An 11,035-nucleotide genomic window follows, 5' to 3' on the forward strand; every position below is an offset into this window, starting at 1 on the left:
ACTTACTTTTCATTGTAATTTCAATGTTAGTCGTGGCCTTTTTCATTTAGACCCTTGTATCTGTAACATGTTTAAGAATGACCTCAAATATATAATTACTGACTTTAAATACAAAAATCAGTTGCCTTAGAGTTATTAAATTTTATTGTAATGTATGTCTGTCATGTTTTGTGAATATGGTTTTGTTTACCAGGTTCCGTATAGCTGTCACCTATAATCCTTTAATTTTCTGGAGATTGTATCTGAGATGATTGTCTTAAACCTTTAATTGCACCCTTTGTTTATGCTTGTTTGGGAAGGTTTTATCTTCCAGGTGTGTCGGATTCTAGGCACTAATCCTTTTATAATCCCTATCTGTCAGTTATACGAACCTTCTTGTATTGTCTTTTCTCGTATTTTTGTCAGTATCTGCTTCAGTAAAGGGCTTTTAAGTCGAAAGATCTCGCAGACTCCTTCGTTTATTTTTCCTTCGTGGCATTTATCTTTATTTATGGATTTATCACGTTCCTAACTTTCGTGATTCAGTTATACATATTATATATAATATATATATATATATATATATATATATATAATATTATATTATATCATATATATATATATATATATTATATATATATATATATATATATATATATATATATATATATATATATACTATATACATATATATATCATATTATATATATATATATATATATATATATATATATATATATATATATATATATATATATATATATTATATATATATATACTATATATATATATATCTTTTCAAACGACAAAACCAACAATAATAAACTACTGCTGCAACACCCTTCCCCAACTTCAGAAAGGTGAAATGGAGAGGCTCTCTCTATTACTGCTAGAATGTCTTTCAGTCTATCATCCCCCCCCCCCCCGCCCCCCCACCCCCCAGAAGACATCGAATGCGAGAGGCTGAAACCCCCCTTACAAAGAGGATTCAGCAAATATTTTCCTTCGTGTCCTTTTACGGATTCAGTGAAGGCTGATCCTGAATCTGTGCTCGACCTTGGTGGAACGTCAATGATGAAACACTGATTTTTTTTTTTTTTTTGTGATATTGTCATGGAAAAGTAAAACTAATCATGAGGAAGGAACTGAATGTAATGTCCCTTCTGCCTTTGCCATATATATATATATATATATATATATTATATATATATATATATATATATATATATATATAGATATATATATATATATCTATATATATATATATCTAGTATAGTATATCCGCGAGAGTATAACTTTATCCTCACAGACTCTCTCTCTCTCTCTCTCTTATGAAAAGCGGGAAAATGAAACGATGTAGTTTATCTAGAGCAAGCAGAGGTAGATTAATAGCGCCTTTTGACAAGTTAGTATAATAATATTAGCGAAGAAATTAGAAAACATAATATAGTGGCTAAAGTAGGAAGAGTGTTAAAAGAATTTTTACACAACAGAAAACAGATAGTTATTGCAAACGATGAGAAATCAGATGAAGCTAAGGTAATATCCGGTGTGGCACAAGGTACGGTGTTAGCTGCATTACGGTTTGTTATTATGATTGCAGACATAGACAGTAATGTTAAGGACTCGGTAGTGAGTAGTTTCGCCGATGACACAAGAATAAGTAGAGAAATTACTCGTGATGAAGATAGGAACGCGCTACAAAGAGACCTTAACAAAGTATATGATTGGGCAGAGGTAAATAGGATGGTATTTAACTCTGATAAATTTGAATCAATAAATTATGGAGACAGAGAAGGAAAGCTATATGCATATAGGGGACCTAATAATGAGAACAATCACAAATAAGGAAGCAGTTAAAGACCTTGGTGTGATGTTGAATAGGGACAATGTTATGTCAAGTGATCAAAAAGCAATTCGATTGGCAAAATTTAAAGCAAAAATGGGAATGTTGTTACGGCACTTCAAAACAAGAAAAGCTGAACACATGATTGTGCTTTATAAAACATATGTTCATAGTCCACTTGAATATTGCAATATGATATGGTACCCACACTATCAAAAGGATATTGCACAAATAGAGAGTGTACAAAGGTCCTTTACAGCTAAAATAGAAGAAGTTAAGGATCTTGACTACTGGGAAAAACTACAATCCTTAAAATTATATAGTCTAGAAAGGAGAAGAGAATATATGATAATTCAGGCATGGAAACAGATAGAAGGAATTGACGAAAACATCATGGCACTAAAAATATCAGAAAGAGCAAGCAGAGGTAGATTAATAGTGCCCAAAACTATACAAGGAAAAATAAGGAAAGCACACAGGACATTAATCCACTACGCACCAGCATCGATAATGAAGCGTCTATTCAATGCGTTGCCAGCTCATCTGAGGAATATATCAGGAGTGAGCGTAGATGTGTTTAAGAATAAGCTCGACAAATATCTAAGCTGCATCCCATACATCCAAGATTTGGAAGATGCAAAATATTCCGGAAGATGCATTAGCAACTCTCTGGTAGACATTAGAGGTGCCTCAAACTGAGGGACCTGGGGCAACCCGAACAAGATGTAAGGTCTGTAAGGTCTCTTACAGAATATATATATATATATATATGATATATATATTATATATATGTAATATATATATATATAGTATATATATATATATATATATATATATATACATATATATATATATCCATAATGGGAACTGGCTTCAACAGCTACACAGTCGAGATAAAACTAAATTCAGAGATCACATACAGATGAAACTAACCTGAATTTAATATGTACATTACTCAAGATTAATTGAAGGTGACATTTCCACATATGTCCCATTTTTCGTTATAGAGGAAGGTAACTTATAGGATCGTCCCAAAGGCTATCTATTCAACCACATCTTCGCCGAGATCGTCCTCCTCCACCATACGTCCGAAATTATCACCACACCTCCAAACCAACCCACCCCACCCCTCTTCCCCCTCCCCCCACCTCCCCCCACCCCGCCACCATTAATCAGAAGCCCTCTCAAGGAGCAAATTAAACGAATTAAGTCTTTCGTTCGCCCCCCCCCCCCCCCCCCCCCCCCCCCCCCCCCTCCCCCCCCCCTCCCCAAAAATCAGCCCATCGATTTTTTTTTCTTTTTTTTTGTACGTGGCAATCCCTACGTTATAGCCTTGGTAGCAGGAACAGATTTTTTTTTTTTTTTTTTTGGGGGGGGTGGGGGGCACGAAGGAACTGTCGAATCCCGCTCGCTACAAAATGAGTTACGACTCCAGTGTCAGCGGTCGCCCCCCGACCCCGCCCCCCATTCCAAGAAGAGGCCCCAAACCCAGCGTGGAGCCGTGCAGGTCAATGGATGATCGCCCATACATATTTCAGCCCTTAGGCCTATACCGATCTCTCCTCTCACTGCCACTTTTTCGGCGAAGGGAGAGAAAGAGCATCATCCTGTGGCCTGCGCCTTCCTGGAATGTGGTCTCATCGGACATTTGGATATTCCAGAGTTGTTCAAGCCATCTAATCCAAGTCAGGTCGGCCATTGTCACCTTCGACGTCTTTGAATAATGTAATGGAGTGTACTTGTTTACAAACAGTTGGATAATAGGAATTACGCTGCCGATTACTACCGAACAGAGAAAGCCATAGGAACACATGAATATTACGTATAGCGTACAGATAATGTTAATTGGAACACATGAGCAATTAAAACAAATGAATATTACATGTATATCCTACAGATAATGTTAATTAGTGTTTCCTAAGCGTTTCGATTGCTGCGATCAATTAAAAAAAAAATTCCCAGTGAGTCCTAAGCTTCCGTAACTCATTCACCTCAATACAAATATCCAGGGAAATTTCGTACTTCGACAGTAGGTGTAAAAAAAAAAGTCAAGTTTTTCCACTACAATTATCACCATTCCTCTGAATTTCATTATCATGCACGGATGAAAAACCATACGAAGTAACTCGATTCACCTTAGTGATTAACAACCAATATAAATAATTATATGAATATTGTTTGTTTGTATGGTGTTTTTGCGTTGCACGGAACCAGTATGGTTATTCAGCAACGGGACCAACGGCTTTACGTGACTTCCGAACCACGTCGAGAGTGAACTTCTATCACCAGAAAAACAACATCTCTAACCCCTCAGTGGAATGCCTGAGAATCGAACTCGCAACCACCGAGATACCAGGCCAAGACCATACCGATCACGCCACTGAGGCGCTAGTAGTATGAATAGGCAACTGAAGTTTCAGGATAAAAGGTTAATAGAACTTTTGATTGTCCCACTGCGATTCAGTGAATTTTGCATACAATATTTTGGGTTCATGAGTAAAAAAAATTTAATTTCAGATATGCCAACCCCTGAAAAATGCAACTAAGCAATTACATGATACCACCGCTAGATGGCAACACATCACATATGTGCAGAAACAAACTCCACTACACCTATCAATTTATAATAACAATAGTTTATGACTGTAATAATAGCAGTAAATTCCAATACATTAATAAGAATATATGAGCAATAGAAACGCCATAAGGATCAGGCCATCTCGCCAATGAGTCCGATATTATTTCCAAACAAAACGACAAAGAAATCTACCTGAATGTCAATTCATATTCACCGTAACCTTTTGCACACGGCAGAAGCAAAATTAAAACAAAACTATGAATTGCAATAGTTCCTTCCCCTTCGGAAAAATGAAATATAGAGAGGGGCTGTATTTTCCTGTGCCTTCGATTCATCTCCATGGAAAAGGGACTTAGCAAATGACTGAAATGAAGAAAAATGATTTCCGCGTACCTTCGCGGGGAGCGAGCAGCATTCAGCAATAGCAAAATTGCTCTTCCGTTCACTGTTAACAACTTCGTACCTCTATATTCATATTGTGAAGGTCTGAGTCCTATTTTTTTTACAGTTACACGCACACCACACACACACACACACACACACACACACACACACACACATATATATATATATATATATATATATATATATATATATATATATATATATATATATATATGTGTGTGTGTGTGTGTGTGTGTGTGTGTGTGTGTGTGCGTGTACTGTAATAGGACTCAGACCTTCACAATATGAATATAGAGGTACGAAGTTGTTATATATATATAAATATATCTAGATATATATATATGATATTATTTATATATACATATATATATATATATATATATATATATATAATATATATATATATATATATATATATATAGTGGGCAGGAAAAGGACGCAGGAACACACACAGATCCAGTACATACATTTATTGTATGTACTATGGTCATATCATCAAGGCACCTATAGTTACAATGCAAAAAAATTAATAAATAAATAAATATATAAATAAGAAGGGGGTGGGATGGCACTCAGGGTAAATAATTAAAAGTAAACATACGCAAAAATGTACGGAAACTGAAAATGGTAAATTACTTAAACTTAGATAATTATAATCAATCGCACTTACATACATTTACAATACTAACAAAAAATATAAAATAAAAAACAATCAAAGAACATCCTTAATTAACTTAATAAAAAACTGAACCTAATAAAAACTAATTCAAAATGAACTTGAAATGGCGAGCAGAAGGCGCACCCTCTCAGGGCAATAGAGGAAAACGCACTCAAAGAATACAGCATAAAACAGAAGAAGAAGAAGAAGAAGAAGAAGGCGGACAAATGTAAACAAACAATCGATGATTGGCAATTGAACGTGGGTATAATATCCTTTTGATGTTCAGTGTTTGTGTGGTGTTTTTACGTTGCATGGAACCAGTGGTTATTCAGCAACGGGACCAACGGCTTGACGGGACTTCCGATCCACGTCGAGAGTGAACTTCTATCACCAGAAATACACATCTCTCACCCCTCAATGGAATGCCCGAGAATCGAACTCGCGGCCACCAACGAGGTGGTATGCCAACACCATACCGACCACGCCACTGAGACGCTGCCAAGGATTTTGAAGTTGTCGTATTTTAGTGATGTCTTGCAATCTCTAGCGTAGGATCTTATATTAGATAATCTGCAGCCCGTATGATAACTCATGCCCATGTGAGAGAGAGAGAGAGAAGAGAGAGAGAGAGGAAGATTGAAGCTTTAGCAACATACGTCTTTATGAGAACGTACAGAAATCGGAAACATGTGGGAATGTTGCTTTCAAGAAGATTTTATGCAGTGTGAAAAGGAAAACTATACATTTTGTTAAAAAAAAGTATCAATACATTTTTCATATCGTATATGCTAAAACTGCTGAATGGCAGGCACGATGGAAAATTTTTAGCAATTAACTTAAATCAACATGTTTTCTTTTTTCTTTTTTTTCCTTCAACGATATTATGCCAAATTTCATCGGCGATTTGATTTGTTCAGCTTTTGTGTGTTTTTTTCCCCGCAGGGAACTTGAAACAGGTTATTCAGGGACTGACAGACCTTTAACATGAGGTATAGTCTCTATTTATCCTCTACTATCTCTCCTGAGTGATACATCGCAAACATTTCACGCGTTGATGAAATTATTTACGATCACTTTCAATGCATAACTGAATTTCTATAAGAATAAAGGTGCATTCATTTGTTAAAAAAAATTGCCATAACTTAAGGATAAGGAAAAATAATACATATTTAAAGACAGTCATCCTGATACTATCTGACGAAAATTCATCCAGCAGTCTTCTCATAAGTTTACGTTTTTACATCAGGGTGGTATAAGAAATCCTGAACAACATATCATCGTTGTGTATAACTGAATCACGAAAGTTTGGAACGTGACAAATGCATAAATAAAGGTATAAGCCACGAATGAGTGAAAAACTGGAGTAGCTACAAGATCTTTCGACTCAAGCGTATCACTTTCCTTCGTGGCTTATACCTATATATATATATATATCATCCTTTTCTAAAACGGCCGTTAATGGATTGGAAGAAAGAAAATTATGAGCAGAAGAAAGTCAGCGGTGAAACAGATGTAAGTTTGGCATTATGGCTGAAAAGGAGACATTTCTTTCCTTGGCCGTTTTGTGCTGGCTGTACAAAAACACGGGGACAAATAAAACAAAATACTGTCAAGTGACCACGTTACATTTAGCTAAAGGACTCGATTCCACTCAGATTCCATGTCCAATTAAGATGAAAAACTTCATACCCTTTATTTTCATTTATTATAAACTTCATGCCCTTTATTTTCATTTATTATAAACTTCATGCCTTTTATTTTCATTTATTATAAACTTCATACCCTTTATTTTCATTTAATATTCTTATAATATTGCTCTCACTTCCAAGAAGGGCATTATTAGAGCCTGTGATTACACTTTAACCCATATCGAACGGATACCTGGTGATGTCTGAGTATCCTTGATAGATACAAAAAAATTCACCACATCTAGAAGGTCCTCCGCCATTTTTTCTTCTCTTCGTTTAGATGAGTTTGTTTGGCTGACTATGGGGTGAGAATTTGTTTGTTTGTTTGCTTCTGTTTGCTTGTATGGTGGTTTTACGTTGCACGGAACCAGTGGTTATTCAGCAACGGGACCAACGGCTTTGTACGTGACTTCCGAACCACGTCGAGAATGCACATTTATCACGTGAAATACACATCTCAAACCCATCAGTGGAATGCCGGAGAATCGAACTCGCAGCCACCGAGGTGGCAGGCCAAGACCATACCGACCATGCCACTGAGGCGCCTAGCAACCCAGTTCGTTCCACTGCAGGGCTCCTAACAAATGGATTAAAATAATGCCGTGAAATGCAGTCGCGTCCATTTGTCACAAGGCTGACTATGAGTAAAGGAATATGAGTAAACCATTCATCCAGGATGAGAGTGAATGAGTCAGTTTGTGGAAACTTTCCCCCCCCCAATTTTTTTTTTTTTTTTTTTTTGTGTGTTATCGCCTAAAATAAATAAGACTGGATTGGATGAGTATCTTTAATGATATTTGCCTCTTCCGATATGGAAATATAATCATATGGAAATGCACTGAGTTGGCTCAGTGTATTGAGATATATATATATATATATATATATATATATATAATATATATATATATAATATATATATATATATATATATATACTATATATATATATATATATATCATATATATATACATATATATATATATATAAATATATATATATATATATATATATATATAATATATATATATATATATATATGCGTGTGTGTGTGTGTATATATGCATACTTACTACATTTCTACATATATTAATGTAGGTAGTTATATATATATATTATATATATCTATAATATATATATATATCTACCTATATATATATAGATATATCATATCTATTATACCTATATTCTAAGTATATATATAATCTATATATAAGACAATACACTACCTACTACATACATCTATATATAAGATATATATATATATATATATATACTTATATATAGATCAATATATATAGCTATATATCTCTATATTCTCTCTCTCTATATTGTAATTATTTCCTAATCTATATCTCTCTATAATATATATCTATCTCTCGATCTCTATTATCCTCTAATCTAGTCTCTATCTTACCTACCTACCTACATACCTACCTACCTACCTCTCTATCTTAGCTTCTATCTATCAATATCTCTCTATCATTATATCTGGTCTCCTCTCTGTATCTATCTATCCTATATTATATATCCTATCTATCTCGCCTCTCTTCTCGCCTATTCCTCCTTCATTTTGTCTCTCTCCGTGTGTCTCATCTCTCTATTCTGTTAATATCTACTCTCTCTATCTCTTCTCTATACTCTCTCTCCCTTCTATCTCTCCTTCTCGATCCTCTCTCTCTCTTCTATCTTTCTCTTTATCATTATAAAGATAAAAAAACAAAAGCAGGGTATTTCTAAACATGGGGAAAAAATACCTTTAGAATAAACGACAGGTAAAATTTGCATTTTTAGTTCTGCCTTCTATTTTCCTCATATTAAAAAATTATCTAAAACTCCCCATTGTACTTGTTTGAAAATGCTTTGTCAAAGTATATATATTTTTAATTTACACACACATACTCTCACGCGCACATTTATTATAGTTTAATTTATTTGTATGGTGTTTTTACGTTGCTTGGAACCAGTGGTTATTCAGCAACGGGACCGACGGCTTTATACGTGACTTCCGAACCACCTCGAGAATGAACTTCTGTCACCAGAAATACACATCCCTCACCCCTCAGTAGAATGCATGAGAATCGAACTCGCGGCCACCACCGAGGTGGTAGGCCAAGACCATACTGACCACGCCACTGAGGCGCTGCAGGCATATTTAGGTATGTATATATATATACATATACATACATATAAGCGAATACCACAGGAAAATGATAGCCAGAAATCCAAACGCTTTCATCTTTACTAAGACATTGTCAAGGAACGAATGAAATACAATTGGAGAGAAAGGTCTCAGGTATAAAACAAGATCAAGAATACCAGATGGTTAATTGTCAAAAGGGTAAAAATTAAAAGAGATAATCCAGGGTTCTCGGATATCACACGGTCACAAACCTAAACAGATTTTACCCTAACCGACATTACAAAGTATCTTTACAGTCCAAAACATGTAAAAACTGAATATATTAATTTTGTTGCTTATGTTCATCTACAACTTTTTTCATTATGAAAGCATCAAGTTTAAATAAACCAAGACTTAAATTTAGAACATTTCTATTATTTGACTTGATGAAACAAGATTCAATGATATTCCTTTTAACTGTGTCATTACATGGGATTAAGGCTCTTGCTTGACTCCAGTTAATAGGATTATCTAAATCTCTCATATGTATGAATAATGCATTCGATATTTGCCCAGTTCTCACGGAATATTGGTGCTGTTTGAGATGTTGTGAAAGAGATTTACTGGTCTGTCCGTAATAGACTTTATCACACTTTATGCAAGGAATTTCATATAAGCAGCCTGGAAGATCTTTAGGAGAATCTTTTATTACTAAACTCTTGACATTAATATTACTGAAAACAACATTTATGTTAAAAGGCTTTAAAATTCTAGGAATATCTAAAAATCTTTCATCGTAGGGTAATTTTAGAATGTTATGCTTACTAAATCCATGTTGTCATTAGTTGAATAAAATGTTTTTCTAGCCCTTTTCCATATCACATCTACCAAAGTCCTTGGGTATTTAAGTTTCAATGCAATATCATAAATAGTTTTAATTTCAGCGTCAATAAACTGCGGGCTACAGACACGTAGATCCCTTAGGAACATCCCAGAAAAAACAGAGAATTTAACATTTTGATGGTGATTGGAGTAATAATGAACAAAAGAGGCAATGTTAGTTGATTTCCGAAAGACTGAAAAGGTGAAATTTCTATCTTTCTATGGACAGTTACATCAAGAACATTCAAATTACAATTTCTTTCTTCCTCTACAGTAAATTTTATAGAAGGGACTAAATTATTGAGATTATTAAGGAATTCCTGGAGATTTTCGTGAACTGGCCAAATACAGAAAATATCATCCACATACCTAAACCATATAATTTTTTGGAGCAAAATTCTTGGTAAGAGTTTTGTCTCAAAAAACTCCATGTAAATATTGCTAAGGACAGGAGATAAGGGTTACCCATATCCTTATCTCCAGTCTTGGTTTATTTAAACTTGATGCTTTCATAATGAAAAAAGTTGTAGATAAATATAAGCAACAAAATTAATATATTCAGTTTTTACATGTTCTGGACTGTAAAGCTACTTTGTAATTTCAGTTAGGGTAAAATCTGTTTAGGTTTTTGACCGTGTGATATCCGATAATCCTGGATTATCTCTTTTAATTTTTACCCTTTTGACAATTAACCATCTGGTATTCTTGATCTTGTTGTGTACCTGAGACCTTTCTCTCCAATTGTATTTCATTAACTCCTTGACAATATCTTAGTAAAGACGAAAGCGCTTGGATTTCTGACTATCATTTTCCTGTGGTATTCACTTATTTAATGAAGTCACGTGCATCTACTGTGATTTTTAAGCATACATATAGA

Source organism: Macrobrachium nipponense, chromosome 39 (assembly GCF_015104395.2).
Source record: "Macrobrachium nipponense isolate FS-2020 chromosome 39, ASM1510439v2, whole genome shotgun sequence".
NCBI classification, from domain to species: Eukaryota; Metazoa; Arthropoda; class Malacostraca; order Decapoda; family Palaemonidae; genus Macrobrachium; species Macrobrachium nipponense.